This window comes from Rhinolophus sinicus, linkage group LG02, assembly GCF_036562045.2.
Source record: "Rhinolophus sinicus isolate RSC01 linkage group LG02, ASM3656204v1, whole genome shotgun sequence".
Taxonomy (NCBI): Eukaryota; Metazoa; Chordata; class Mammalia; order Chiroptera; family Rhinolophidae; genus Rhinolophus; species Rhinolophus sinicus.
The window spans coordinates 57,283,577-57,308,912 of record NC_133752.1 but is presented as its reverse complement, the minus strand read 5'-3'; the positions used below and the strand labels follow the sequence as shown (position 1 = coordinate 57,308,912).

The 25,336-nt window shown below is 37.7% G+C and overlaps 1 pseudogene; it reads left to right on the top strand.

The window, feature by feature from the left end:
• Positions 1-262: 262 nt before the first annotated feature.
• LOC109439871 (ATP synthase subunit s, mitochondrial) lies at positions 263-25,154 on the top strand (annotated as a pseudogene).
• The last annotated feature ends 182 nt before the right edge of the window (positions 25,155-25,336 follow it).

Genomic DNA, 25,336 nt, shown 5'->3' with positions numbered 1-25,336 from the left:
AGCCTCTCTTCCTCTACCCAACACACATTCATAAGGCAAAAGTTCTACCCAGGTGTAGCAGACCAATAATATCGCTCTATCTCACTCACAGGTCATAGTGTTCATGCCAGGAAAGACAGCCTGAGAAGACCTAGAGGCATGGCCCATGCCCAGCATGCTGCTTGTGAATCAGGAGTGTCTTAGAAAAGCAGGTTGCTATCTCTTCCCCCAAATCTGGAGCAATGGTGCAGAGGTTTTTTCTAAGATATTTGTAGTTGTAAGAATGAAGAGTTCCAAAGTCCTCTCTAAGGGAATTGACTTTACTAGGACTAAAAGTGGGAAGTTCAGATCTAAGGGTCCTATCAAAAACAATGGGGATTCTGATGGTGAGTTACAAACAGGCCAGTAGCTCCACAGAGCAACAAGATGAACCATAGATCAGCTAGAAGTTTATCAGAGAGAACCAGGGAAAGACACAGCTAGGAAGAGCCTTCCTGGGGTCAAAACAAACCTTAAAGATGAACCACAAAAATTTCCGTTTCAAAGGGGCCCAAATTTAATTGGATCAGACATAGAACATTATGCCCAATGGTATTTTCAAAACCAAGAGAGCAATCAGTGAAGCCTAACAACTAGGTGTGTTACCAACATAGGCAGACAGATTAATAGAAAGATAATGGAAAGACACAGTCAAATAGTGCCCTAGAGGAAGAAAAAGGCTTTATTAAAATATTCCAACAAAGTCACTAAACAAACGAAAAAGCAAACAACAAAACAAGCTCCATAGAGTAGGGGGAAAGAGGAAGAATCTAAATACAGAGATACTACAAATTATTATCTAAAATGTCTGGTTTTCAAGAAAAATGAATGACACATGCAAAGAAACAAAAAAGTGTGACTCATGCAGAGCAAAAACCAAAAAAAAAAAAAGCAGACAACTGAAACTGCCTTGAAAAGGACCCAGATGTCGATGTAGTGAAAAAAACTTTATAGCAACTGCTATGAAATAAAGAGGTGATGAAAGTTATGATGACAATGTCTCATTAAATAGGGAATGTCAATTAAGAGATGGAAATTATATTTTTAAAAGAACTAAATAGAAATTCTGAAATTGAAAAGTACAATAACTGAAACGAAATACTCTACTAAAGGGGCTCAACAGTAGATTTGATCTGGCAGAAGAAACGGTCAGCAAACTTGAAGATAAATCAGTAGAGATTATGTAATATGAAAAACAGAGAGAAAGGGGATGAAGAAAATAAACAGAGCCTCAGAGAAATGTGAAATGCCATTTAGTACACCAGCATACATGTAATTGGAATACTGGAAGGAGAACAAAAAGAAACAAGTACAAAAAAATTTTTTTGAAGAAACAATGGCTTAAAACTCCTCAAAGAATTAAAAAAAACAAAACCAACAACAACAACAAAAAAAAACACTACACATCCAAGGAGTTATTAAACTCCAAGTAGAATAAAGGCAAAAAAAATCCACACACCCAGACATGTCATAGTAAAAATGTTGAAAACTAAAGACAAAGAGAAAATCTTGAGTGCTTCAAGAGAATAAAACAAGAAAACCACCATAAAATTAACATGTGGCATCACATCAAAAACAATGAAGGCCAGAAATTAATGGAACGGCATTTTCAATGTTGAAAGGGGGAAAAAACTGTGAACCAAGAAACTAAGAATGTTATACTACGCAAAACTCCTTCAAAAATTAACATAAAATACATTCCCAAAACAGAAAATTAATTGCAAGCACACCAAGCTTACAAAAAATATAAAGGGAGTTATTTAGGCTGAAAGCAAGTAATCCCACACAATAACTCAAGGTGGTTATATTGCTATCAGCCAAAATAAACTTAAAACAAAAAAATGTTACTAGAGATAAAAAAGAACATTTTATAGTGACAACAGGGTCAAACCATCTGAAAAATATAACTGTGTAAATATATATGCTACCTAACAATAAAGTCCCAAAATACATAAAGCAAAAACTGACAGAATTAAAGGGGAAAATCCATCAACATTAATAATTTAAGACTTCAATACCATACTTTCAATAATGGATAGAACAAAAAAGACAGAAGATCAACAAGTAAAAAGACTTGAACAGCAGTATAAATCAATCTAATCTAACAGATATCTAGAAAACACTCCAACCAACAACAGCAGAACACATATTCTTCTTAAGTGTCCAGGAAACATTCCCTAGCATTGACTATATGCTAGGCAATAAAACAACCTTCAGTACCTTTTAAGAGATTGAAATAACTCCAAGTATGTTCTCCAACTGACATGAAATTAAATTAGGAATCTATAATAAAGAGAAATTGACGAAATCCGTAAATATGTGGAAATTAAAGAGTGCACATTTAATAACCAACAGATCAAAGAAAATATTAGAAGTGAAATTAAAAAATATTTTGAGGTAAATAAAAATTAAGACACAACGTCCCTGAACTTATGAAGTGTATCTAAAGCAGTGCTTAGAAGAATATTTATAGCCATAAATACCTATATTAAATTTAAAAAAAGACAAATCTCAAAGCAATAACTTAAGCTTCCTTTTAAAGATACTGGGAAAAAAGAACAAACTGAACCTAAAGCAAACAGAAGTAAGAAATTAATGAAATAGAGAATAAAAAAAATAGAGAAAATTAATAAAACCAAAATTTGGTTCTTTGAAAAGATCGAAAACATTAACAAACTTTTATACTGGTCAGGAAAAAAGAACACTCAAATTACTAAAAATTGGAATGAAAGAGGGGACATCACTATTGACATAAGAAGTGTAATAAAATACTATAAAAATTATGTGCCAACAAATTAAATAATTAGATGAAATGGACAAATTCCTAGAAGACGCAAGTTATTGAAACTCTTCAAAATGAAACAGAAAATCTGAATAGACCTATAACAAATCAAGAAATTGAATTAGTAATGAAAAAGACTTCCTACAAGATATCCCAAGCCCAGATAGTTTCACTGGTAAATTCTTACTAAACATTTAAGGAAGACTTCACAATTCTTTACAACCTCATCTAAAAAATAGAAGAGGAGGAAACACTTCCCAACTCACTCCATAAGACCAGTATTACACTGAGAAAAACCCCAGACAATGACATTGCAAGTAAAGAAAACTATAGATCAATATCTCTTATGACTAGAGATACAAATATTTCAAACAAAAATGTCCTACAATTTATATGGAAAATTCAAGGGACCCAGAATACACAAATAACAGCAACAAAAGTCTTGAGTGAGAACAACAATTTGGAAGGCATCCATCTCCCAAGTTCAAAACCTACTACAAAACTTATAGTAATCAAGTAAGTGTGGTACCAGAACAAGGTTAGATGTATAAGATCAATGGAATAGATTGAGAGTCCAGAAAAAAAGAATTCACATTTACAGTCAATTGATTTTAAACAAGGGTATCAAGACAATTCAATGAGGAAAAATAGTCTTCGACAAATGCTGCTGGGATAAACGGATATCCACAGGCAAAAAAAAATATGTAACTTTACTAACAATTGTCACCCCAATAAACTTTAATTAAAAATATATATGTATTGAGACCCTTCCTAACACCATACACAAAATTAACTCAAAATGCATCAGATATAAATGTAAAAGCTAAAATTTGTAGAAGAAACTATAAGAGCAAATATTTGTGAGCCTGCATTATTGCAGACAATGGTTTGGCTTCCTGGGCTGGTTGCTGCAGGTTGTGGATCAGAGTTCAGTTTGTATATGTGGTCTCGTTATCTGTTGGTATATTCAGTCTCTCCGAATCAAACACTAGCTATGAAATCTTCAGCAGTTTACTCAATCTTTCTTAGCCTCAGTGCCTTCATTTGTAAAATTGGATTAGTAGTAGCCTCACTGCATACGATAATAATTTTTATCCCATACAAATATTTTCTGAACTAAAAACATACAGCCAATAGTGTTAATTTACTACGTGTGAGAAATATACTAGACTTTTACACTGAGAATATACTAAAATAAAAGATAAAAACACTCCTAACACAAAGTAGGCAGAAAATTGTTGGATTTTTTTCTCTTTCCTTGGTTTTTCACTGTCAGATCACCCTTGTCACCTTGTTTCAGTAGTGTATATACAAAGTGATAATATATAATTACACATGGAAAGAAGCATTGCAATGCTGTGACAGCAAAGGGACACTTTTTCCCTTCCAGTGCATATAGAGTCACTAAAGAAAATTAGATAATATTCCTTTTAGATCCCTGAGAGTAAACAACAGTCCTGAGTCAGTTTCTCTATTCATTGAATCACATACTTCTGCTTCCTTCCCTTTTGTAGATGAGTCTATTAGACCTAGGCTGTCAATGTTTCACACAAGTTTTAAGTATGCAAACAGCTTAGTATTTAAAAAAGTCTTCATTGTTCTGTTCTGTCTACCAAAGAATACATGCAAACAATAGGATCAGCAGGCCACTTTCTCCATTACAAATTTAATTTGGTAAAACTTAGTCCTCATCTTTCCTTTCAAAAATAATGTTTATGGAGCATTAGCTTAGATGCTGTGAATGGTTTCTTAGTTTCTCTCTTCTCCAAATTAGCAATGTACCCCACACCCATAAGATGGCAAGAGTTAAAATGTGAAGAGACACAACAATACTAGAGCCTGGAAAAGAAGTCTTGAAGCCACTCTGGAAGGGCCTGTAGTGCACATTCCAAGTCCGGGATGTCCTACAACGCACCAGCCTACTCTCACCCTCAGTATAGGGCTCAATTTTCTCACAGAAATTGCTTTACTTTTGCATTCCAGATGCTTGCCTATAATCTGGCCAGGAGCTATAAATCCACAGCTATCTAAAATTAATCCTGGGATATTCAAGTGGACAGGAGTTCTATCTCTCACCTGGGTGTTGGTGTAGCTTCCTAATACATGAAAAAAATCAATATACTGACTAAGACCCAAAGATTCTAAGTTACATGTGGCAAGCATTTCTGTAAAAGTCATGGAAGTATAATAAAGCAAGAATTCTATAAAAGTTTATTATTTTTAATACTTTCTATTAGTAGTACGAATTTTTGGGAGACTTGGCCAGGTTTTTCAGAACACACTTGTGGCATATGAAACCTTTCTTGTGTTTTTCATTCATTTATTTATTTTTATTTAGTAACCATTTGCAAATGTTAATGAATAGCAGATAAAATATGCAGCATTTAAAATTTAGTCTGAAGTTTTAAAGTGGACTGATTACCAATGCACAAAATATGGAACATTGTAATCCTTTTTGGTACAGACACCCCTAATCCATTTTTAATTAAGGGATTTAACAGACAAACAGGCCTATTATATTTCTCATAGACTGCTGACATATTACTAGCACTACTGGAAGTATATTTTTCTGGGACAGCTCAGAGAGATTTTTAAGACCTATAAATTATCATCATCATCTAAGCCAAAATATCTTTGAGCTTAAAATGCCTGCCTATCCAGTGGAATATAGATTAAAATCATTAAAGCTGGAAGTGACTCTAGAACTAGCCTAGCCCTGGACAAAAGTCTGACATGAAACAAATTGCATTTCCCCAAAGTTATCTTATTTTCCCTTTCTGTATACACTGATTCAATTTATTTCTGGCTTTATTGTAATCTCACCTATTCATAGAACTTTATCTGAGGGAATATACCCCTTGAATTGTATTATAAGCCACACGCTATGTCAATTCACTCTGTAAGCATATTTATACATGATCAGCTATCTAATTAGTTGAGTATTCATAGCTGGTATAAACAAATGGTTCATTAATACCATGTTTCCCTGAAAATAAGACCTAACCGGAAAATAAGCCCTAGCATGATTTTTCAGGATGCTCGTAATATAAAATAAGCCCTACCGTATTTCCCCGAAAATAAGTCCAGGTCTTATATTAATTTTTGCTCCAAAAGACGCATTAGGACTTATTTTATATTACAAGCAACTTGAAAAATCATGCTACAGCTTATTTTCTGGTTAGGTCTTATTTTCAGGGAAACACAGTAAGTTCTTAATGGTTGAAGTCACTTATCACCCAATTAAGACAAACAATGATCCATAATACAGATTCTCAGGAATGAAATCATTGCTAACATTTACTCAGATCTTACTATGTGCCAAGCACTCCGTGTATGTTTTTAATATATTTGATTTAATCCTCACAATAACTGTATGATATTGGTGCCATTGCTATCCTCGTTTTATGCATGAAATATGCATAACTAAGTCAGACACACAGAGGTTAAAAGACCTCAATATCACATAGCTAGTATGTGTCAGACGGTCTTTGAACCTAAGCATCCAATCATAGCACCTTTTATTATTTACTATTCAATATTCTCTTTTTAGGGGAGTTGTGATAGCCACTCTTATTGTATTGTTTTTGTTAATTTCTAATTTACATAGTATATGAAAGTTTTCATTTGTTCTTACTAAATACCTAACAATGTCCAATTGAACATCACCTGAAGATGAAATATCCCCCAAATACAATCTCCCTCTGAAAAATATCATGCATATTTGCGTTGTACTTTATGCAATATCTTGTGTGAACAAAGCAGGAATCTGCTAATATGCAAAGACTGAATGTTTCAAATGTCTGAGTTCAGCCAGGGGGCATGTTTATTATGGCCCAGTACTAGATGTGAGGTCCCGCCAACTGTTACTCATCTGAGTCTCAGTACAGTTGCTTAGTTCATTATGAGTACAGCCACCTGATTTCATATCTTTGAAACTAAGTACAGTAGCTGTAAGCACACTTAAATCAGTCATTTTTATAAAATTAGAAGAACTGAAATAAAAATAGATTTTATAAGGTAATTATTTTTTACCAATTAAACTCAATCAAGGAAAGTGATTTTTTTTCCCCACTAAAATTGAAAGTTATTTGTAGCATAATAGTTGAGAGCACAGAGTACCTGAATTCAAGCTCCAGCAACTCTAATGGGTCTTGGGCAAGTAAATTAAAATCTTTGGGTTTCAGTTTCCTCATCTAAAAATTGGAGGTTATATATTGGTGGTTACAGTTATTATAGGAATTGAATTAATAAATGTAGAGTTATTCTAATAATGTATCATCTGATCCAAAAACGTATATATGTATTCACACTGCAGGTCTTGCCAAATGTTTTGGTGCCTTGATTCCTATTTCTCATTCTCTTTATTAGTTTTTCTTAGGGAGTAGAAGTTATGGTTGCCCCAATAAACATAAGAGAAAGAATGGCCAAAATGTATCATTTTTAAATGCTAGGTACCATCAGTTATTGATAGCAATTTTCATCTGTGGTTTTTAGAAACAGGAGGGGATTATGGAGTATCATTATAATCATGCAGGGTAAATAAAAAGTGCTTAGAGGTACAGAAAATGGAAGGGCTGGAAAAATATTTCACGTAGAAATTTAGAAATTTTTATTGCTGATATTACCCTTGCAGTCCTTAGCACCTTTTCCAAAGCAAAACTAATTCATAAATACTCTGACATATTATGTTCCCATCTCAACTAACACATTTAGAACAAAGAAGTTCACTTGCAAGTGTGTTAGCCCATCCACTTTATTCACCACCCAAAATATTAACTATGTTTCATGATAACAAGCAGTAAATAGTAAGTTCTCCATTCTTTTCCCCTCAGCAAGATCCAATGACCTATACACTTATGTCAAGGATTTCTATTTTAATAGAAAAGTGAAGAGAAATCTCAGGAATGAGAAAGATGTTTTAAAATAAACAACAGCACACATACAACACAAAGAAAGCCAAAACAGCACCAAGTTCTAGGTTCCTCTGTTCCCTGGGTGGCTCAGTCTATTCAAAATTTGGGTGGCTATTGACCACACAAATCTGCAGCATGGTTAGTTTAGAATAGAACCACTCATTCAACCAAGTTCCCCTATTCCACAGAATTCATCAATCATTCATGGCAATGAGGACAAATATGCTGTTGGCTTGGCCACACAGTCATCTAACATCTTTTGCCCCTTCACTCTTGGCTCACCCAGTCCTTGTTCTTGGCCGTATCAGAGGTTTCGGTCTGGCTGCTCACACTCAGTATAATCCTGGAAGAGAGAGAGAAAAATCAAATAAAGATATGGTCAAACCAAAATTATGCTAATCATGTTGTCCCAGTTCAATAACATACGCACAACCAAAGAAATATTTTGGCCTTGAAGCAATTTTAAGTTAGAACTTGATAAATAAACTTAATGTGAAAAACAAGTATCCAAGTGCATAAATATGAAAGTGTCTTGAGCTCATTTGATTTTGCAATGTTTCTCTAGATAAGAACCATTCTTCTCCTCTCGTTTTCTTCAGGGACCTCAGTCCACTGGGAAGAAAACCTGCCATTCTGAGTATTTATGAGTTTCTAAATTAAATACTTGTTATTTATCTACCCCCAAAGAAACAATGCTCTGACAGGCTAAATAATTATAAGATTTCTGAGCACATAGCCCTCTCTTTAGGTTCCTCTTCCACATGGAAAACTCCCTAAATGTGGTTTAAGACAAAGACAAAGTGTTGCACTTATCTTTCTCATCCCCAGGCAGCTGACTCCTTCACCTATGTACATACTTCTGTTAACTCACCCATCAAATTGTCCTGTCACTGCTGGTTTCTGTGTTGTTCCCCTCACTAGATAGTTGGTGTCTCAAAGTCAGAAACCATGTATTACTGATCTTTGTAACCCTGTGGTCAGACATAAAAGATGCTCAATGAATACTCTTAAATGAATGAAGAAATTGGTAAATTATTTAGTGTGTATGTCAATGTTCTAATGGATTTCTTGGGAAAAGAGGAGTTGTACAACCCGTATAGCATCTAGCAACTAAGTGAAATGTAGACTTTGGATTTGGGTCAGGCACTGGAATGTCAGACTCAGTCCTAGTGACTGCAGATATTTTCCCAACTAAGAGAGTAAAAGAGACACTCAGGTGGGCTACCTGTTCTTATGATTCATCTAGAAAGCATCCATGAATCTAGGAGGAAACCCTGAGTACTACAAGAAGTTGAGTGGTGTTGCAGGTTGGGTAGATGACATATATGTTTCAGGAATTAGAATATTAACCCACATCTGAGGATATTACCTGACAGACTAATACAGTGACCCACAAAAATTTCTCCTTTTATGCTAACTTCCCAATCAGAAAACAAGCATTTGACAAGCAGAAGAGAACATGAACTAATAAAGTATTCTGTATTCCCCATGGGGCTTGAATCATTCTCTGCACATGGGAGGAGCTCATTAAATGTTGATTCATACACTCAGTAATTTCCTGCCATCCAAGCCTAAAGTGTCATAATTGTCCTTCCTTTTGTTCCCAGTGCAAAGCAGGTCTCTATCTTGCTGCATGTCAAGAGAAGAACTTCTCACTGGGAAGGGCATTTCCAACACAAAGGAGATGGCTCAAGTCCTACTCAGGCATGGATGTACTCAGGATTGAGATTTTTTTAATAAAGTCTTATAAACAAAGAGGTTAAAACTTAATTCAGTTTCAGAAGCCACTTTGAGACTGGTAGGAGGGGCAGAGATGCAAATGGGCTGGTCCCACACCTTCTTGTGACCATTAAAAATCGGGAGTGATAACTCAGCTGTAATTGTCCACCTGGGAGGAGCAAGGGGGCCCAGTCCCACACAAGGCTCCCCAGGCTGGGGTTCCAGTGCAAGGGAGAGATGTCCCCACAACTTCTGGCTGTGAAAACCAGCAGAGATTCTGGCTATGTGAGATGGAGGGTGGCTGGAGTCCCAGAGGCTCCTCTTAAAGGGACTGTGTATGGAATTACTCATTAATGGACTCACTTTCTCTGAGCTCCAGTGGGGGGGGGCCAGCAGCTTGAAAGGCACCAGGGACATACAGGGAGGAACTGAATTGTCTGGCTGCAAGGTGAGGGCTGAAGGGGCAGCTTTCTCTCTAATAAAGGAGCTGGCAGAGGCCATTATTTCTTTGTTGAGCCCTGCCACCTCCTGTAATGCAGACAGAGGAGGCTGACATATCTGAGTCTCTATCCACCTGGCTAATACTGCTCACCTACCCAACTCTGGAGATTCCCTGAGACCCTGCCCCACTCAAATTTCCGCCCCACCCAAGCTGTTTCTGGTGGCTTTTTCATACAAATATCCTGTCTGAGATCATGGTGTGGTCTTTCCTAAAATCTCTCAAAGGTTCACGAAACCCAAACAAGCAGCATCTGTCTTTGGTGTGTCCTGTACCTCCGGACGACCAGCCCTAAGTCCCATACTAGCAACTGCTAACCTTGGTGTGCAGCTTGGCCTCTCAAGGTACCTCCAAGCCGAGAGTGGGTGGCAGCCATCTGAGAACTGCTTTGTGGCTCAGCCAGGTGGCCCCAAGTAGGTCACAGGCTGTGGATGAAATTGGCCAGCGGTGAGGCCCCAGGGCTGGCATGCCTAGTCACCAGCTTCTGACCAAGCCAGAACACTATGGGGCTGCCTCTCAGAATGACACACCCAAAGGGCAGACTCAGCAGACACCAGAACCCTGCTAAAGTGAATCCTGCTCCATAAAGTCAGCCCCTGCACAACAACTCATCCACTACAGTCATGGCCAGTCCTCACAACCAATCAGCTGAGGGTAAATCCCTGCCATTGACATGCAAATAGCAACAAAGAATGACCTAAAACAGGAAGGCACACAAAACCCACATGAGGGACAAACCTGGAGCAGATGACTCTGGTGACCAGGGAGACTGCACCACTGGGCCCCACAGGACACCTACATATTAGGCCACTCTATTAAGACTGGGAGGCATAGCAGCCCTACCTAATAGAAACACAGTGAGGCAGCCAAAATGGGGAGACAAAGAAACAAGTCCCAAATAAAAGAACAGAACAAAATTCCAGAAAAAGAACTAAACAAAAAGGAGACAAGCAATCTACCAGACATAGAGTTCAAAACACTGGTAATAAGGATGCTCAGTGATCTCAGGGAGAACTTCAACAAAAGGATAGGAAACATAAAAATGGAGATAGAAAACATAAAAAAGAACCCATCAGAAATAAAGACTACAATAACTGAAATGAAGAATACATTAGAGGGAATCAAGAATAGATTAGTATAGAATTGTACACCTGAAATCTATGTAATTTTACTAACAATTGTCACCCCAATAAATTAAAAAAAAAAAAGTCAGGTAATTAAAAAAAAAAAAAAAAAAAGAATAGATTAGTTTAAGCAGAGGACCAAATCAATGATTTAGAAGATAAGGTAGCAGAAAACACCCAACCAGAACAGCAAAAAGAAAAAAGAATCTTTAAAAAGAGGAGCGTTTAAGGGTTCTCTGAGACAACACCAAACATACCAACATTCACATCATATGAGTACCAGAAGGAGAAGAGAGGGAGCAAGGAATTGAAAACCTATTTGGAGATATAATAATGGAAAATTTCCCTAACTTGGCAAAGGAAATAGACATACAAGACCAGGAAGCACAGAGCATCCCAAAAAAGATGAATGTAAAGAGGCCCACACCCAGACACATCATAATTAAAATGCCAAAGGTTAAATACAAAGAAAGACTCTTAAAAGCAGCAAGAGCAAAACCTTTCATTACCTACAAGGGAGCTCCCATAAGACTGATTTATCAACAGAAAGTTTGCAGGCCAGAAGGGATTGTCACAAAATATTCAAAGTGATGAAAAGCAAGGACCTACAACCAATATTACTCAATCCAGCAAAGCTGTCATTTAGAATCAAAGAACTGATCAACATTCTCCCAGACAGGAGAAAGCTGAAGGAGTTCATTACCACCAATCCAGTATTCCAAGGATTCTTAGAGAGGCTGTTTTAAGATTAAAATAAATAAATAAATAAATAAATAAATAAATAAATAAATAAATAAATAAATAATACGAACAATAAAATGGCAATAACTGCATATCCATCAGCAATTACTTTAAATGTAAATGAATTAAACGCTCCAATCAAAAGATAGTGTGGCTGAATGGGTAAGAAAACAAGACCTTTACTATGCTGTCTACAAGAGACTCACTTCAGATCAAAAGACACACACAGATTAAAAGTAAAGGGATGGAAAAAGATATTTCATGAAAATAGAACAAAAAAAAACAAAAAAAGCTGGAGTAGCAATACTTACACCAGACAATATAGACGTTAAAACAGAGGCTATAACAAGAGACACAGAAAACCAAGTAATCCCACTTCTGGATATTTATTCAAAGAAACCCAAAACAATACTTTGAGGGGATGTGTGTATCCATATATTCATTGCAGCATTATGTACAATGGCCCAGATGTGGAGGTAGCCTGGGTGTCCACTGATGGATCAAGAGAAGGTGGTACATATATACAACGGAATATTGCTCGACCATGGATTAGAATGTGTTCCCACCATCTGCGGTAGCATGGAAGGACCCAGAGGGTATTGTGCTGAGTGGAATATATCCACAGAGAAAGACAGATGCAATGTGATTTCACTTATATGTGGAATCTAAAGAACAAAATAAACAAACAGACAAAACAGAAACAAACTCATAGAGATTTTGTTTTAATTAAATTTATTGGGGTGACAATGGTTAGTAAAATTACATAGGTTTCAAGTGTACAATTCTATAATACATCATCTCTATATCACATTGTATGCTTACCACCCAGAGTCAGTTTTCCTTCCATCATCGTATATTTGACCCTTTTTACCCTCTTCTACCATCCCCCTTCCTCTTCCTCCCTCACCATTAAACTGCTGTGTCCATGAGTTTTTGTTTGCCTTGTTCCTTTGTTGCTTTCAGTTTTACATCCCACATATCAGCGAAGTCATGTGGTTCTCGACTTTTTCTGTTTGACTTATTTCATTTAGCATAATCTCAAGATCCATCCTTGTTGTAGAAAATGGAACTATTTCACCTTTTCTTATGGCAGAGTAGTATTCCACTGTGTATATATACCACATCTTCTTTATCAAATCATCTATTGAAGGACACTTTGGTTGTTTCCATGTCTTAGCCACTGTAAATATGATGCATATTTACATCAGAGCATATATATCTTTCCGGATAAATGTTTTCAGATGGTTTTGGGTAGATACCCAGGAGAGGTATTACTGGGTTATATAGTAATTCTGTTCTTAATTTTTTGAGAAACCTCCACACTGCCTTCCATAGTGGTTGCACCAAACTACCTTCCCACCAATACCATATAATGGTCCCTTTTACTCCACAGCCTCTCCAACACTTTTTATTATTTGTCTTGTTGATGATAACCATTCTAACAGGTGTGAGGTAATATCTCATTGTGGTTTTGATTTGCATTTCCCTAATAGCTAGTGAAGTTGAGCATTTTTTCATATATCTGTTATATGTCTTCTTGGGAGAAGTTTCTGTTCATGTCCAATACAGAGGACATTTTGATGGTTGCCAGATGGAAGAAGGATTGGGGGCAGGGTGGAAAAGGTGAAAGGATTAAAAAGTACAAATTGTTAGTTACAAAATAGTCACAGGCTGTAAAGCAAAAGGAATAGAGTCAAAAATATGGTAATAACTATGTATAGTGTCAGGTGGGTGCTAGACTAGTCAGGGGATCACTTCTTAAACTATATCAATGTCTAACCACTATGCTGTACACCTGAAATTAATATAAAATAATGTTGACTGTCAATGGTAATTAATTTTTTTAAAGGGAAGAAACAGTGAAAGGGAATAAGAGGTTCAAATTTCTAGGTATAAAACAAATAATTTGTGGTTATGTAATGTACAGCATAGGGAATATAGTCAGTAATATTGTGAGTGTGCTATGGTGTCAGATGGTAGCTGGACTTATCACTGTGATCACTTCTTTAGGTATGCAAGTTTTTGTTTTTTTATTAGTTTCAGGTGCACAAGACAAAGTAATACTTAGATGTTTATCATTTATATCCCTCACACTGTGTGAACCCCCACCTCATCCACTATCCCTGACATCGCACAGAGCCATTACATTTCCACTGTCTCCCAAATGGGACACATGTCCATCGGACACCCTACAAAATCTTTACAACATTATTGATTACATTCCCCAAATTAATTTTCAAAACCCCGTGGCCATCTTGTGGTTACCGACTGTTTTCTAATCCCCTCACCTTCCCCCTTATCCCCACCCCCCCGCCCATCTAGCAACCCTCAGTTTTTCCTCTATGCCTCCAAAACTGTTCCTGATCAGTTCATTCACTTATTCTTTTCTTTAGATTCCGTATGTAAGTGAGATCATATGGCATTTGTCTTTCTCTGTCTGACTTATTTCATTTAACATAATGTTCTCTAGGTCCATCCATGTTGTTTCAAATGGTAAGATTTCTTTCTTCTTTATGGCTGCGTAATACTCCATTGTATAAATGTACCACAGTTTCTTGATCCAGTCATCTACCGATGGGCATTTCGGTTGTTTCCATGTCTTGGCTATTGTGTATAGTGCTGCAATAAATACAGGAGTGCATAAATATTTTTGAATTGGAGGTTTGGATTTCTCTGGATAGACACCTAGGAGTGGAATTGCTAGATCATAAGGTAGTTCCGTTTTCAGATTTTTGAGATACCTCCATACTGTTTTCCATAGTGGCTGCACCAATCTGCAATTCCACCAACAGCGTACAAGTGTTCCCTTTTCTCCACATCCACACCAGCACTTGTTTGTTGATTTATTGATGGTAGCCATTTTGACTGGGGTGAGGTGGTATCTCATTGTGGTTTTTATTTGCATTTCTCTGATGGTTAGTGAGGTTGAGCATTTCTTCATATGTCTGTTTCCTATCTGTATGTCCTTTTTAGAAAAATGTCTCTTCATGTCCTCTGCCCATTTTTTAATTGGGATGTTTGTTTTTTTGGAGTTGAGTTGAGTGAGTTTTTTATAAATTTGTGATATTAACCCCTTATCAGATATATCATTGACAAATATCTTTTCCCATTCAGTAGGATCCCTTTTTGTTTTATTGATGGTTACTTTTGCTGTGAAAAAAACTTTTTAGTTTGATGTAATCCCACCTGTTTATTTTTTCTCTTACTTCCCTCACATGAGGGGATATATCAGTAAAAATTTTACTCCGGGTAATGTCTGTGAAGTTTCTTCCTATATTTTCTTCTAGGAATTTTATGGTTTCAGATCTTACATTTAAGTTTTTAAGCCATTTTGAATTTATTTTTGTATATAATGTAAGGAGGTGGTCCAGCTTCATTTTTTTGCATGTGTCTGTCCAGGTTTCCCAGCACCATTTATTGAATAGACTGTCTTTACCCCACCGTAAATTCTTGCTTCCATTGTCATAGATTAAATGGCCATATAGACATGGATTTATTTCTGGACTCTCTATTCTGTTCCATTGATCTATGTGTCTGTTTTTATGCCAGTCCCATGCTGTTTTGATTACTGTAGCCTTGTAGTATAATTTGATGCCAGGTATTGTTATACCTCCCACTTTGTTCTTATTTCTTAAGATTGCTGAGGCTATCTGGGTCTTTTATGGTCCCATATAAATTTTAGGATTATATGTTCTATTTCTGTGAAAAACGTCATTGGTAGTTTGATAGGAATTGCATTGAATATGTATATTACCTTAAGCAGTATGGGCATTTAAACTATATTAATTCTTCCTATCCATGAACAAGGTATGTGTTTCCATCTATCTGTATCTTCTTTCATTTCTTTCTTCAGTGTCTTATAATTTTCTGAGTACAGATCTTTTACTTCTTCGGTTAAATTTATTCCTAGGTATTGTATAGTCTTTGGAGCAATTGTAAATGGGATTGCTTTTTTAATTTCTCCTTCTGATGTTTTATTATTGGTATATACAAATGCAACTGATTTCTGAATATTAATTTTGTATCCTGCTACGTTACTAAATTCATCTATCAGCTCTAATAGTTTTTCGGTGGAGTCTTTAGGGTTCTCTATATATAGTATCATATCATCTGCATATAATGACAATTTTACTTCCTCCTTACCGATTCAGATGTCTTTTATTTCTTTTTCTTGTCTGACTGCTGTGGGTAGAACTTCCAAAATTATGTTGAATAGAAGTGGAGAAAGTGGGCAACCTTCCCTTGTTCCTGATTTTAGGGGAATGGTTTTAGCTTTTCCCCATTGAGTATGATGTTAGCTGTGGGTTTATCATATATGGTCTTTAGTATGTTGAGATATGATCCTTCTATTCCCACTTTCTTAAGGGTTTTTATCATAAATGGCTGCTGGATTTTATCAAATGCTTTTTCTGCATCTATTGATATGATCATGTGATTTTTATTTTTCATTTTATTAATGTGGTGTATCACATTAATTGATTTGCAGATGTTGAACCACCCTTGCATACCAGGGATGAATCCCACTTGATCATGGTGTATGATCTTTTTAATGTATTGCTGAATTCTGTTTGCTAATATTTTGTTGAGGATTTTTATTTCTATGTTCATTAGCGATATTGGCCTGTAGTTTTCTTTTTTTGTGGTGTCTTTGTCTGATTTTGGGATCAGGGTGATAGTGACTTCATAAAAAGTGTTTGGGAGTCTTCCCTCCTTCTGGATTTTTTGGAAGAGCTTGAGGAGAATAGGTGATAATTCTTTTTTGAATGTTTTGTAAAATTTTCCTGTAAAGCCATCTGGTCCAGGGCTTTTGTTTGTTGGGAGATTGTTGATTACTGATTCAATTACCCTGGTGGTAATCAGTCTATTCAGGTTTTCAATTTCTTCTTGAGTTAGCCTTGGAAGGTTGTACACCTCTAGAAAATTGTCCATTTCTTCCAGATTGTCAAATTTGTTGGCATATAGTTGCTCATAGTAATTTCTTAAAATTTTTTGTATTTCTGCAGTGTCTGTTGTCACTTCTCTTCTTTCATTTCTGATTTTATTAATTTGGGTCCTCTCTCTCTTTTTTTAATGAGTCTGGCTAAAGGTTTGTCAATTTTGTTTATCTTCTCTAAGAACCAACTCTTGGATTCATTGGTTTTTTGTATTGTTTTTCTGGTTTCTATTTCATTTATTTCCTCTCTGATCTTTATTATCTCCTTCCTTGTACTCCCTTTGGGCTTATTTTGCTGTTCTTTTTCCAGATCCCTTAAGTGTGGAGATAAACTGTTGATTAGTGATGTTTCTTGTTTCTTTTGCAGGTAGGCCTGCAATGCTATGAATTTCCTTCTTAGGACTGTTTCACGGCATCCCATAGATTTTGGGTTGTCGTGTTTTCATTTTCATTTGTCTCGAGATACCTTTTGATTTCTTCCTTGAACTCCTGCTTGACCCATTCATTATTTAGTAACATGTTATTCAGCCTCTATGAATTTGTGTGTCTTCCAGTTTTTTTCCTGTAGTTCATTTCTAATTTCATAGTACTGTGGTCAGAGAAGACAACTGGTATATTTCAATTTTCTTAAATTTATCAAGACTTGTTTTGTGGCCTAACATATGGTCTATCTTGGAAAATGTTCCATGTGTGCTTGAGAAGAATGTGTATTTTGCAGCATTGGGGTGAAATGCTCTGAAAATATTGATTAAATCCAAGTGGTCCAATGTATCATTTAAGGCTGTTGTTTCCATATTGATTTTCTGTCTGGAAGACCTGTCCCTTGTTGTCAGAGATGTGTTGAAATCCCCTACTATGATAGTGTTACTGTTGATCTCTGTCTTTATGTCAATCAATATCTGTTTTATATATTTAGGTGCTCATATGTTGGATGCATAGATGTTTACTAAGGTTATGTCCTCTTGTCAGATCGATCCCTTTATTATTATATAGTGCCCATCTTTGTCTTTTAATATGTTCTTCATTTTAAAGTCTATTTTATCAGATATAAGTATTGCAACTCCAGCTTTTTTCTAATTTCCATTTGCATGAAATATCTTACTCCAACCCTTCACTTTCAGCCTGTGTGTGTCTTTTGATCTGAGGTGAGTCTCTTGTATACAGCATATACAAGGGTCTTGCTTTCTTATCCACTCAGCCACCCTACATCTCTTGATTGGAGCATTTAATCCGTTTACATTTAAAGTGATTATTGATAGGTACATAGTTATTGCCATTTTTAAATTTGTAGTTAGATTGTTTTCATCTTTCTTTTATTTACAGAAGTCCTTTTAGTATTTCTTGCAATGCTGGCTTGGTGGTAATAAATTCCTTTAGCTTATTCTTTTCTGGGAAGCTCTTTATCTCTCCATCAACTTTAAATGATAGCCTTGCTGGATAAAGCAATCTAGGTTGTAGGCCTTTGTTTTCCATCACTTTGAGTATCTCCTGCCACTCCCTCCTGGCCTTCAATGTTTCTGTAGAAAAGTCATTTGATAGTCTTATGGGAGTTCCCTTGTATGTAACCCTCTGTCTTTCTCTTGCTGCTTTTAGGATTCTCTCTTTGTCTTTAACCTTTGCCATTTTAACTATAATGTGTCTTGGTGTGGACCTGTTTGGGTTTATCCTGGTTGGAACTCTCTGCACTTCCTGGGCTTGTATGTTGGTTTCCTTCATCAGGTTAGGGAATTTTTCAGACATTATTACTTCAAATATGTTCTCAATCCCTTGCTTCCTCTCTTCACCTTCTGGTATTCCTATGATGTGCATGTTGTTGTGCTTGATGTTATCCCAGAGGTCTCTTAAACCATCTTCATTGTTTTTTATTCTTTTTTCTTTCTGTTGTTCTGTTTGGGTGATCTCTGCTAACTTGTCTTCTAAGTCGCTGATTCGATCCTCTGCTTCATCTAACCTGCTGTTAATTCCTTCAAGTGAGTTCTTTATTTCAGTAATTGTGTTCTTTAGTTCTAACTGGTTGTTCGTTATGATTTCTACATCCTTCTTGATGTCGTCTCTAAGCTCCTTAAACATTCTTATCATCAGTGTTCTGAACTCTGTCTCTGATAGGTTGGTTACCTCTGTTTCATTTGGTTCCATTTCTGGAGGTTTCTTCTGTTCTTTTATTTGGGACATGTTTCTTTGTTTCCCCATTCTGGCTGACTCTCTGTGTTTGCTTTGATGTATTAGGTAGATCCCCTAGAGTTCTTAGTTCTTGCTGGGTTATCTTATGTAGTATGTGTCCTTTATATTTGACTTGCACTACTTCGTTCTTCTCCTCTGCGTGTGCTCCAAAGGTGACTCTTGCATTGTGTATATTGTCCTGTTAAAGAAGATCTTTAATTGCTTTTCGCTTGAGTAGGTGGGGTTAACTCCTAGGCTGACTAGTTGTGAGACTTGGCTCTGCCCACCACAGGGTGTTCTGCTGCGTGAGGGTTGACCGCTTAAATGAGGCTTGGCCTTTATGGGCTCTTGTGCCTGTAGAGCATTCCCTCTGGGTGTGTCACTTGTAGATCAAACCTGGTAGTACTCTGGTTTGGTCTGGAGTTGGCCTCTGGGTGTGCTGAATCTTGTGCCTCTTGGGCTGGGCCCTGGTGTAGGGCAATTTCAGAACAAAGCAAGTCACCAAGTACAACAACAACAACAACAAAGAAAAAATCAAATACATTCACATGTAAAAACAACCGACAACCTCCACTCAACACAGGCAAAGATATCAAAGATATAACGATAAAACAAAACAAAACAAAAAGCAGCGCCAATCTTGGCTTAAGCCCACCAAGTAATCTCCAGGTTGTCCTCTGCTGTACCAAAGAGTCCCCTGTGTATTGTGCAGGCAGAGCTGGTCACCTGGTACCCAGAGTGACGTTGGGACTGCAGATTTAGATGCGGGGGGCTGAGGGGTCTGGATGGTAGTTTTTACAAAGTCAGTGCAGTTTCTGCTCTTGCCTGCACATATGCGCACTGAGATTAGCAGCACCAGCCCTGTGTCCAGTTCTCCTGAGTCTTAGGGCACTTCTTCCGTGTGTGTGTGTGTGTGTGTGTGTGTGTGTGTGTGTGGCAGGAGGGAGATTTCTGAGCTGCTGAAAGCCAGGAGCTGCATCTGCCGCCTACTGCTGATCCCTGGGAGTGCCTCCGCAGTTGTAATTGCCCCGCCCTAGGCAGTCTACAAGGGGTGGGAGCTGGGGATGGAGGGGTCTTCTCTCTCCCAGCCCAGCCGTGTCACACTCTTCCCGCAGGCCAGAAAAGGTGGTGGCTGGGGCTGGAGGAGTCTCTCCTCTCCTAGCCCAGAAAAAATCACACTTTCCAGCCTCTTCCCTGGGTCAGAGCTGCCCGCCAGTCTTCCCAGAGCCTGAGCACTAAGGCTCCTCTGTAATCTGACACTACTCCTCAGTTCAGGGGCCAGTTTAAGTCTCTGGAAGTCTGGAAGGGCGGGGGTAGGATTGGAAGAGCAGGGGGGAGGGGCCCAGGTATGGAGTTTGTGTCCTTTGTCCGGCCTAGGGCCCCACTGGAGTATCAGCTGAGGTTATTGCCTCAAATGCTGGATATGCTTCCCCCTCGGTGGGAGAGATCAGCTGTGGGATGCAGGCAAAGAGCCCACCTCCTGGCTTTTGTGTGCTCTGTTCCGTCCTGGGATCCCCTGCATCACCACAGCCTCGGATGTGGGCCGTGTCTCCACTCCGCTCCCTTCCCTCTTCCCCTGCTCGCCCAATTTGCCCACCTGCAAGTAATCCTTGCACGAGTCTCTTAGCTATTCTGCGTGATGAGCAGAGAGTCCTTTGATGGGGTATATGTCCTGTTTGTGATAAGATCCGGAAGAGAACTCAAAAAGTGCGCCCCACTGCCGCCATTCCTGTGACGTCACTCCTAGGTATGCAAGTTTTGAATAACTGTGGTGTACACCTGAAACTAATGTAATATTGTATGTTAGTTATATTCTAATAAAAATCTTTTTTAAAAAATTTAGTTTCTCAGTCTTAAAAAAAAGGGCCATTCAAAACACTTTCCCCAACACAGCTGAGACTCATTTGGGAATACCAAAAATATTCTAGAAGTTTTATCAGACTTTCTAACTGAGAATCACAAATCTTTCCAGATTTCAGAATACTCTTCCCAAACTAAGCTTCAGACTCATTAAAATACAAGGCCTCATTAATGCCAATGTTCTGAGGCCTGATGCAATTCTATTTCCATTTGAAATCCTAGTACAAAGGTCACTAGGAAAGAATGGTATGCTTTCACAAGAAAAGTTCCTTATACATCTCTAAGTATATATATATAATTTTAGAGAATGCATGCTTCTTAAGTTGAAGAAATATTCTCATATCATATCTGTTTTCTAAATCTAAAAAATATTTCTATACACTTTTTTTGTAATCAATTTTTTTGCTAAAAAGTTTATCATGTGAATAAAAATTTGGAAAGAGTACTACATAAGTATAAAAATTCTAAGGAAACCATCATCAAGGTTTAGGTATAAACATGAGAAGTTACGGTTGGGGCAGTCACAAACATCCAGAGTGTATGAAGGATTGATGACTTATTTCTTGGGGAACAAAGAGGGGAATTAATCAGATATTTGGAGGATATCTGCATATCAGACTGGACAACCTACAAAGTTAAAAATATATCTCACACATACTTTCAGAGAGGTGTTCAAGGAAGGAATAGTGATTTATCAGCTTGGTAAAGAGTAAAACGTGTCCTGCACAAGTGTGGCCCAAGGTCCAATCTTCTTTCACCTTCATACATACTGGGCCTATAACATTGGTACATATTCTCACATCTCCTGCAGGAAGCTGCAAAGGCAGGTTCTGCCCTGCCAGGGGAGGTTTGAGGGTTTCCTGCTCCACTGTCTGCAACTATGTGAAGAAGGCCATCCAAGTCTGTCAAAAGACTGAGTCATCCAATTGTGGTCTCAGGCTGCATTCTCCAATTCAGCATTATCATAATAAAATGGGTATGCTGATCTCTACGTGCATCTTGTGTCTACTTCTTCATTTGTTCAGAAGCCACATTGGAAAGAGACACGGTCATCACTTTCCAAACCCCAACAACCACCAATGTTTAAGGAAGAAGAGATGGAAAAACTTGTCCTACTGGTGAGTGGTGTACCATGAGAGTATAGTGTCATGGAAAGCAAGAGAGTCAAGTTTCAAGAAGGAGGGGGTGATTAACCATCAAGGTAATGGAGACTTCTATTTCAGCCAGGACGGCAAATATCCAAGTGGAGGTGTGGAGAGTCAAACCAAAGTTGTCCCTTACTAAAGTTCTCAGCTAACCAGCATCCAGTCACTGAATTTCTGCCAAGAAAGAGAATGCAAAAGTATGTTTAAAAGTTCTGATCAACAATGCCAAAGTGTGGAGGGAGGGTTTTCCCCTACACCACCAAGCAAGAAATGTCCTGATACCATCTGGGTATCCTGAAATTTAACTCAATTCTGATACTATCTAACTAGAGATAGCATCACATCTTACAGGTTAGGGCTCAGTCCTACAAGACTGCTGCCCCCCTTCAGATGCCAATCACAAGCCCAATTATCACTTGTGCTTCTGACTGATGAGCTACAGATTGGAGGTTCCAGAGACTCCCTCCTTCTTGGTCTTCAAAAGCCAGCCACATATCCATGTTGTTACCTATACTTCTGATTAACTGGATATAAATTAGAGGTGCCCATAATCTCTCTCCTTAGGTTTGATTAATTTGCTAGAGCAGCTCACAGAACTCAGAGAAACATGTTACTTACTAGATCACCAGTTTTTTAATAAAAGAATATAACTTAGAAACAGCCAGATTGAAGGGAAGTACAGGGCAAGGTATGGGGAAAGGGCGCCACTCCAGACGTGCCACTCTCCCAGTACCTCCATGTGTTCACCAACTGGTAAACCCTCTGAAACCTGTCCTTTTGGGCTTTTGTGGAAGTTTCACTAATTACGTAGTCATGATTGATTAACTCATTGACCACTGGTGATTGATTCAAACTCCAGCCCCCTCCCCTCCCTGGAGGTTGAGAGGTGGGACTGAAAGTTCCAACCCTCTAACCACATGTTTGGCACTACTGACAACCAGACCCCATTCTTAGGTACTTTCCAAAATTCACCTCATTAACATAACAAATGACACCTTTATGGCTCTCATCACTTAGGAAATTCCAAGGGTTTTAGTAACTCTGCCAGAAACAGGGACTAAGACCAAATATGTATTTCTCATAAATCATAGTATTACCATAGGTGCTCTGAAGTACGATGACATTAGGAGTGTAAGATAGTAACCAATCATACTCATAGTGTGAGTGTTGGCAGTGGAGGAGTAGGGGTGTCAGTCTATACATCTGGTCCCTGGCCACTTTTTATTTGGTCAATCCAAGCAAGTATTGTTGTAATTGCTAACTAACACATAAATAATAGTGAACTCAGGTCCTTAGCAGTGCTTAAGACAGCAGAGAAAGTTAGGGCTATTGCCAATGCCACACTGCACAAAAATTAGCATCACAAAATGGGACTAAAGTAGATAAGAATGTAGCATTCAAATCAGAATTGAATGGAGGAATCATAGAGCCTGTTTAACTTTTGCTCAGTATCCCTTTAATACTTCTTTATGCTGAGAAACAGGCCAATTTCTCTATAAAATCTCACTCCTTATAATGGAAATGACTAGAGTAGATGGACCATCCCATGAATTCATAAATGGCTAATGTGAAGCCTATGTGTGTGTGTGTGTGTGTGTGTGTGTGTGTGTGTGTGTGTGTAGGATATGTGTTTGAAATAGCCTTATTAATCACTAAGGAATTAAAGTAAGAAAATAAAAGCACTTTCCTCTTTCTAGCATTCAGGGAAGAGGTTACAACAGGGGAGAATTTGTTACTAAAAAACAGTGCTTCCAGAATGTACAATTGTGTGGGAATTTGGGGAGTAGCCACATGGGAAGAAAAAGCATAAGGTAATATGAAGAGCAAATAGGAGAAAAGAGCTAACATAAGAGATTACATTTTGGGCAATGAGCAAGGGAAGCAGGGAGGTCAGGCATGGTTGAATAAGCTAGTGCTAAGCTACCCGTGGAGCTAACTCTAAAGTCAAGTTCACCAATGTCACTGTGGAGATAGCCCCATGACCCTTGAGAAAGGGCAAGCAGCAATTTAGTGCTGGATGGCTTTCTGTAAACCTGGGACCAGTAGAGTTAAATTCAATCACACTATAAATCAAGGGTGAAATTTTTTTAAGAGAAAATGATATAAATCTTTATCATCCAGATAAAGAATCTTGAGGATTCTTAGAAAAAATTTCAGTTCAGAAATAGAGAAAACGCTTTCAATTTTTGAAGACAGCTGAACAAAAATAGCATTACATTAACAGCCCACTTCCAAATTTCCAATAAAATACCTAAAAAGGTTTAGTAAAAAACGTTCACTACAGCAGTGAAACATCAGGAAAGAAGACACTAATCCAGAACTTGGGATGAATTTCTAACTATAAGGCCAGTGTATCGAGGTTGAGGAACACATGGCTTATGCATGCCTCATAGCCTCAAAAAGCAGAGGTTGACTGTCCTAGAACTAGGTGGAAGGAAGCTTTAACCAGCTTACATCCCTCTACCCAAACCCCATCATCACCGTCCCACTACGGTTTAGTCACAACTCAGATGCTGGGTTTGTTCCAAACATAAAACGAATATCCATTACCTTACTGTATTAAAATTACACTAGTGGGATGCTCCCTACCTTTGATGCTCCAAAACAAACAAACAAACAAAAAAACTGGGAAACTGAGACAGGAGTGACTTGCTCAATAACTACTGGGAGATCAAATAATGCTGTTTGGAAAAATTTCCCAGCAGTTGTGTGACTTAAAGAAACTCCCATGGTTATGTGACTCCAGATACTTTGGGGGCTAGTTGAATGCAGTATTTAACAAAGTAGATCATGAAAGCATCAGGGGTGTTGACCCCAAGAGGGTGGTCTCTGAGAGGTTGCTGTGCTGTGGGGCCATGAGGTGCTACCATGGCCAGGAGTGGTGGCAGAAGAACTACAACCCCCTCAAAACAGGCTCTCTGGACAAGACCCAGATGATCAATGTCACTGAATCTTGTATGATGAGCATTGAATCTGACCACATGGAGGGCCTACAGCATGTTGAAAATATGAGGCTATGTAGGTGTCATTATATAGAGGAGAAATGGAAAGATTGGTCAACTAGAAAATTTACAAAAAAACACATGCTGGAAATAATTTCATGTGGGACTATCACAGACAAAGGCATCATTGCTTTTCATCATTTAAGAAAACTCACGTATTTGTTAAGTGATCTTCCTGGAATAAGAAATAAAGAAAACCTTGTCCAAGCCTTTAAAACAACACCATCTTCTCTGTAACTAAAATTAGACTTAAAGTAACGATAAATAAGAGACTTATTCAATGTAAAGTATTGTTTAAAATTTTTAAACCCCCCAAAAAAAAAATTTTTTTTAAACCCAAACAGAAACACATATTATAATAGCATCAATGGAACTATAAGGATATCATATCACATTTTAGAAGAAGAGTCCATCATGTAGAAAATATTCAGACACGACTC